The sequence below is a fragment of the Sciurus carolinensis genome, chromosome 6, assembly GCF_902686445.1.
Source record: "Sciurus carolinensis chromosome 6, mSciCar1.2, whole genome shotgun sequence".
Lineage (NCBI taxonomy): Eukaryota > Metazoa > Chordata > Mammalia > Rodentia > Sciuridae > Sciurus > Sciurus carolinensis.
Genome location: NC_062218.1, coordinates 969,033 through 975,320, shown reverse-complemented (window position 1 = coordinate 975,320; position 6,288 = coordinate 969,033).

The window sequence follows — 6,288 nt, the reverse complement described above, 5'->3', positions numbered from 1 at the left end:
CGGGACCCAAGGCAAATAGATAATATCTGCGGCCCTGCCTGGCCCAGCAGGACACTGGTTCTCTCTGGATTCTTGGAGCCCCAGGGGCCTCTCCCCTCGGCAGGAGGCTGGGCAAGGGCCTCCTCTCAGCCCCCTCCCAGGACAGACTGTACTGGGCATTGCTGACCCTAGCCCCAGTCGGGGGAGACTGCTGAAGCCCTGTGCCTGTTCCTTGGAGGGCTGTGGCCTGGTCCCTCCGGCCGAGCCTTGGGCCCTAAGTACTCCCGAGGGCAGCCCTGCCAGCACCGGCCACCGTGGTCCTGCTTCCTCCCAGAAGCACTGGCAGGGCCGAGCTGTCAGGACGTGAGGGTCACAGCACCCTGCTCTCCAGCGGAGGAGCTGGAAGCCAGTCAGCCAAGCAGGAGCCCAGGGGAGGCTGAGGACTGGCCAGCTTCGAGGCTGTGGCGCCAAGGAGAGGATTCTGCCAGGTGGTGTCCATGCCGAGACTGGAGTAGAGCGGGTGTCAAGGCAGGAGCTGGGGGGATGCTCTGAGCCCGGCCCTGCCCACCTGGCCCCGTGGCCCCATCTCCTCTCAGGAGCCACCCTACCTCCAAGACCCCTACCAGGCCTCCCTGGGGTGACCCCTGTGCCCTCCCCAGTGCCACGTCCCTGCTGCCTGTGGCCCGCCCGGAACAGGTGACGTGAGGACTCTGTTTTGCCTCACGACTTGCTCATTTCTGCAGGGGCCAGTCCACTGGAGGGGTGACCCCAAGGCCAGGCTCTGTCTGGCCCTCCAGGTGGCAAGCTCAGGCTGGCCTCTGTCCCCACACTGGGGCGCTCAGAAGGGCGGGAGCCAGAGACGAGGCGTGCCCTTGAGGGCGCCTGGCTTCCAGGGCATCCGCAGAGGCAGGGCGGGCTCCGGAGGAGGCTGCAGAGAGAGGCAGAGAGCAGACGCAGGGGTAGATGCAGAGAGAGCGAGCGACAGAGGCAGAGACAGAGATACGGACAGACAGAGGCAGAGACAGACATAGAAAGACAGAAACAGATGAAGAGACAGAGAAAGACTGAGAGATTGACAGAGCAAGCAATGGCGACAGGAAAGCCACGGAGAGACAGGAGGTCAGACAGAGACCGGAGCACAGGACCCCCGGTGGGCTGGGCGGAGGGGACGTGGGACGGGCAGGTGAGGCCTGGCCCTGAGGACCCGTGAGGAGGGCCTGGGCCGGGTCTCCCTGGAGTGTGAAGCAGGGCCCAGGTAAAGGTGGGCAGGGACCGTTCCTGCCCCGAGAGACCCCGGGGCTCTGCCCGGGCCTGAGGTCCCCGGGGCTTTCTCCTCTCCCCACACCCTCTAGAACCTTCTGCCAAAGACGCGGGAGCGGCAGGGCCTGGATTCTGTCTGCTGCTCCCAGGGCACCAGCCCCGCATCCTGGGCGTGAGCTGCAGAGCCCTGTGGACTGTTTCCTGAGGAAGTGCCCGTGGCTCCGGCGGGAAGGCCCGGCGAGGGCTGAGCAGGCAGCGTGTCTCCCCATCAGAGCCTGGGCTCTGCCCGAGGCTGCTGCGCCCAGGACACCCTGGGGCTTCTTTGGCCACCCTCACGGCATCTCCAGACAACAGGTGGCATCAGGCTCACGTGAAGTGTCCCACGCCTGGGTGACCTCCAGGGCGGCCACGTCTGTGTCCAGTGTCTGCCTGCAGGTCGGGGGACCGTGAGGTGCAGCCTCTGCCCACATCCCGCCCAGCCAAGCAAGTCCCACCTCCTCCTGACCCTCAGGGGTGAGGACGGTAGCCCGCTGAGGCGCCTGGGGTGAGGAGGGTAGCCCGCTGACCCTCAGGGGTGAGGAGGGTAGCCCGCTGAGGCGCCTGGGGCAGGGAGCACTGTGACGGGCACCCTGGTGGCCAGGGCGCAGGGTGCCCGACATGATATGGGCCTCTGGCTTTGCTCTGATCTGTGGGATGGTCACACCCGCCTGGCCTCCTGGTAGGGAAGTGGCCATTCAACCAGGACCTTGCTGCATCCAAGGACAGTGACCTCTCAGACTGTCATCCTGCCCTGTTCGTGGTCAAGGTCCCTGTTTGTTGGTCACTGCAGGCTGAGTAGTGACCAAGCCCGCTGGTTGAGTCCTGCAGAGGGGTGGTCTGTGGACGTTGCTGGGTTCTGGGGCGGGTACCAGTGTGGTCAGGCGCCTGGACCTTCCAGGCCCTCAGAGGCAGCTGCATGGCAGATTCCACTCTGGATGGCTCCAGCGGCCCACAGGGTGCGGGAGCCAGATGGAGGGCCCGGGGCACCTGCCCTGCCCTGGGCCTCTGTCCTGCTTCCACCCTGGGAGCAGGGTGACAGCTCCCTGGCTGAGGGCGGCTGGGCACCAGCTACAGAGGTGCTGCCTTTCAGAACTGGCCTCTGTGGGGAGTTGAAGGCTGCAGGACACCAGGCTCAGCTGCTCGGCCTCTGTGTACCTGCAGTCCACCAGCGCAGGCCCAGTGGTCACCAGCGTGGGGCTAGGGACTGATGTCCCCAGCACTTGGCAGCCCTTCCATCCACCCCTCCCCAAACCATGGGTTGCAGGTTTGTCCACAGGCCCTGCCACTGAGACAGCATCAAGACACCAGGGGTCCTGCTGCCCGGGCCATGGCTCCCCCTGTGGGGACGGCCACTGTGCCATGGCACCCAGCCTCTGCCTTGGCCAGATGGAAGGTCAGAACGATGAGCTGGGGAGGCACTGGGCCTGAGCAACTCTCAGAGGCAATGGCTTGAGGGCACAAGGCACCCCATCCCGTCCCTTTGTCCCTTGGACAGCACTGGGACACCTGGAAGCAGCAGGTGAGTGTGAAGCCCAGCTGTGTTCTCACTGTCCTGGGCTCAGGAGTGCAGAGCCAGCAGCCAGGCTGGAGACTGATGCTGGGCACCCCCACAGGGACAGGGCAGTGACATCCTGCAGGCCCTGGTGCCCAGCCCTGGAAGGCTCAGGAGGAGGTCTCACTGGCAATCCTGGAGAGCCCTCTCACACTGGACCTCGGGTCATGCTGGCCAGGGGAAGCCCATGGAGAATCCCCGGTCCCGTGACAAGCTTCCAGTAACCTTTGTCTCCAGCGGAGACGTGTTTTCCTGGCGGTAGAGTGTGCGGAAGTCTGTTGCTGAGCAGCCTCAGCAGTCACGAGGCGCCGGGTGCCCTGTGCCCCAGCCTGTTGACTGTGCTGGAGCTAAGCCCACAGCATCAGCCCCCGCCTCCTTCATCCCTGCGTGTCCCTCTTGGGCAACGCCCAGAGCCCTGTCTCTGCTGGGGAGAGCGGAGGGCAGCGAGCCCCCGTGGACAGGGAGAGGGAGCTGCTGGGCCCTGCCCGGGGGCGGCTCTTGCTGGCCTGGGAGTGGCACTCGGGGCCCACACTCCCACTCTGGCCTGGTGGAGTGGCATTCCTGTCTGTGTGTCACTGCTGCTGCCACAAAGGACCCTTGTCACCAGCTGTGGGGCTCTGGGGAGACAGCCCGGAGACCAAGTGGCGGCAGGACGGGCGCGGTTTGCCCCGAGTTACAGTGGTGGCTGAGCCTTGGAGCCACGCAGGCGGCCAGGGTAAGCAGAGCCACCTGTGCCCACACCCCAGTAGGGAAGCCAGGTGAGCCTCGCTCCCCAGCCACAGATGTTCTGCACCCGGGGCCAGGGGTGGCCTGGGAGCCCAGGGCTCCATTGCACCAACGTCATCCACTTTAGCTCAGAGTTGGGCAGAGGAGGTGGACAATGTCCTTCCTTAAGTAAAGGGTCACCGGTAGTCTTATTTTCAGACACAGCAGTACACCCGTAAGCCCGGCCAGTTGGCGTCTGACAAAGGAGGATCGATTGAGCACAGCTTGAGGATACCCTGAACAACATAGCCAGACTGTCCCCCAAATAAAACAACTCTGGTGCAATGGCAGGTCTGCGATTCTAGCAAATCGGAGGCTGGCATGGGAGGATGGCAAGTTCAAGGCCAGCCCCAGCAACTTGGCGAGAGCCCATCTCAAAATGAAGTAAAAGGGGTTGGGATGCAGCTGGTAGAGCTGCCCTGGGTTCAGGAGCTAATTAACTAAGCAAATTAAAAATCACTAGTGCAGATTTATATTCATAGCTTCTGTGAATATGGAAGCATTGACTTTCATCACTCATTTGGAAAACGCAGGACAAATGTAAAGATGGGAAAAGGGCTGGCAGCCTCGCTGTCCGGAGGGCGACAACTGCTAACTTGGCATGTCCTTGCGACGCACTCACACGCCTGTGACGTGCCGGGACACGTGTGTTCACAACCTGCCGCTGCACCCCTCCTCCTGAGTCCTGAGGAGTCGTGAGGAGCGCTCGTGGCCCCGACCGCTGTCCACAAGTGCAGAGTGCCAGGTGGACGCCATTCGCCCTTGGTAGGCCATGGGCGCTGAGTCTCAGTGGCCATGCACGCCTTGACCTGTCCCTGCCTTTGCTCACGGGTACGGATTTCTCCAGGAGTGCCCCCTGGCCGCAGGGGGGAGCAGGTGGGGGCAGGAGGCGCCTGCCCCTCTTGCTGGTTTGGTGGTGGAAGTGGCCGCTGGACGGCCTTTGTCTGGTTTCCAGCTGGCTGATGTTGGTAGGTCTTCTACTGCAGGTGGCCCTGTCCCGGGGCACTTTCCAGGGACGGGCGTCTAAGCCATTGCCCTTTGAGAACGTGGACGGCACATGGGGGGCTGTACACAGGGCCAAACACGGAACCTCCATAGGGCCATTTGGGGCCAGACCAGAGGACAAGGACGGGCACTTTGCAGTCAGGTTGTTGACCCTCTGCTGACCTCCAGAGTGTCCCTCACCATGCAGTCCAGGTGGCCTCCGGGGCCCCTGGTGGCCGAATGCTGGACTCAGGTCCTGCAGAGGACTGGCCCACCCGGGGCCAGGCAGTGGGCGGGGAGGGACCATGCCTGTCCAGGGAGGAGCTCCGGGCAGTGTGCAGGTCTGATGCAGAGGGTGAGGCTGGGCCGGGCTCAGGGGCCCTGAGCAGTGGAGGGCAGGAGCTGAGGCTTTCTGGAAGCAGCAGAGCTGAGGCCATGGGCAGGGCTGAAGGCTGTCGGGAAAGGTCGAGGACAGGGCCTGGCTGCCCCGGCCTGGAGGAGGGTCCTCCTGTCTGTTGGTCCCAGAGCCTTCACAGAGCTGGAGGGGGGACAGGGCCAGAACGTCATCCCAGAGAGCCCAGCTCACAGCACCGCCCCCTTCCCTGGAGACGGCTCGGCTCCAGCCTAGGCCTCTGTGCAGACCTGTGAAGTGGTCCTTAAGCAAGTGACCTGCATGACTGACCTTCAGAAAGGTCTTCTTGGAGGACTCCTCTGGCCAGTGCTCTCCAGGAGGTGACCATGCCCTGCCAAGTGTGCCCAGAGAGACGGCTGGGCCGGGATGGTGTCTGGAGACCCGCGGCCCTTCATCCCGTGGGCCTGTCCTGGGGTGGGCCACTCCCGGGTTCCCTTGACTCACTCCCCTGTTCCTGCTGATTTGGGCCCTTCTGCAAAGCCTCCTGGGACACCGCTCAGGTCTCTTCTCCCCCGCCTCAGTGGCTCCCCCAGCCCACCTGGCACCTTACCCTTCACCTCCCCACCCTTAAAACACTAGCCCAGTTCCTGGGTGCATGAAGTGCTTCCTCCAACCAGAGAACACACAGCCCCTGCGTGGCCCCCAGCCGGGCCTGCCCCTCATGCCTGCCCTGTCTTTGTTGGGAGCTCTGCGACTGTGCCGGGGCTGCTCCCCATCCAGCAGTCGCCCTCCTGAAACCCACCACAGCAGCCCCTCAGGGGTTCCCAGGAACATGCATCCACGTCCACTGGCCCTGCCTCCATCCAGCCAGGGGACCAGCTGGCCCATCTCTTTCTGTTCTTCCTGTGACTGGCCCTGGTGTCCTCCGGGCTCGCCTCCCTGGGCACCCTCCATGGCCCAGTGGGTTGGGTGCAGGGTGTGCAGTTTGCCCCGATGCCTGCCCCACCCAGGCCGCTGAGGATCTTGCCTTCCCGCCTCTGCATGGGCGTCCAGATCCCTGCTGCCTGTGCATCCGTGATCTTGCCCTGACCTCGGAGTTGGCCCGGGGTAATTACAGAGCAGTTCCCAGGTAATTACAAGGTCTGCAGTGAACTCTCAGGAACAGGGCCTCGATTGCTGACTGAGCCCTGCAGCTGCTCGTTAGAGGCAGTTGGCGTGGGCTGGGGTGTAGCTAAGTGGGGGAACAGCCAGCCTTCTCGGGGCCTCTGGGTTTGAACCCAGCATGAGGAAAAAAGAAAAGGCACTTGGCTTCTCATCCTCTTTTTATTTGGGGTGGGAGTGGGGTGCCAGGGGTTGA